Consider the following 647-nt stretch of genomic DNA (forward strand, 5'->3'; position numbering starts at 1 on the left):
CCACTCAACTGTCCCCTTTTGTAGCAGTTCAGCAGAGAGGAGACCCCACAGGCGTTTGTTTGTTATATTTATAGATGTATTTATATTTATTTGTTTTGTTTTTCTCTTTATATATAATACAGGCAGAGACACATATCCTATAGTATCTAGACCCCACACAGCTGCTGCTGTTGAGGCCCTAAATATACAAGTAAAGGGAGGAGGAGACAGCAGTTTCAGCTGTATTTGGGTGTATAAAGTGTCTCCTTTTGTCTCCTTTACAACTGTCTCCTCCAACTCAAACTCTGCTGCAGCAACTGCAGCACGAACTATATAAGGAGCAACCACAAACAGAAACACAGGCACACCAACCACCAACAATAAACACAACCCCACCATGCAACACCATCTCCTCCTTCTCCTCCCCCCCTTACCCTTAAACAAATTCATCACACCTAAACCAGAATCAGGGGCCCCCGTACAGGGGCCCCCCTCTACACTACCATCGATGGGGGCCCCCCCCGGGGGGCCCCCCTCCATGCAGTCTGAAGGGGCCCCCCCCCCATCTGCTGCTGCTGCTGCAGCAGGAGAGGGTACCGGTTGGTGGTTGAGGGGGGCCCCTTGGGGGCCCCCCCCTAGAGACGATGAGAGGGGGGGGGCCCCCAGCT

This window comes from Eimeria mitis, genomic scaffold (assembly GCF_000499745.2).
Source record: "Eimeria mitis Houghton genomic scaffold, Emh_scaff4958, whole genome shotgun sequence".
Taxonomy (NCBI): domain Eukaryota; phylum Apicomplexa; class Conoidasida; order Eucoccidiorida; family Eimeriidae; genus Eimeria; species Eimeria mitis.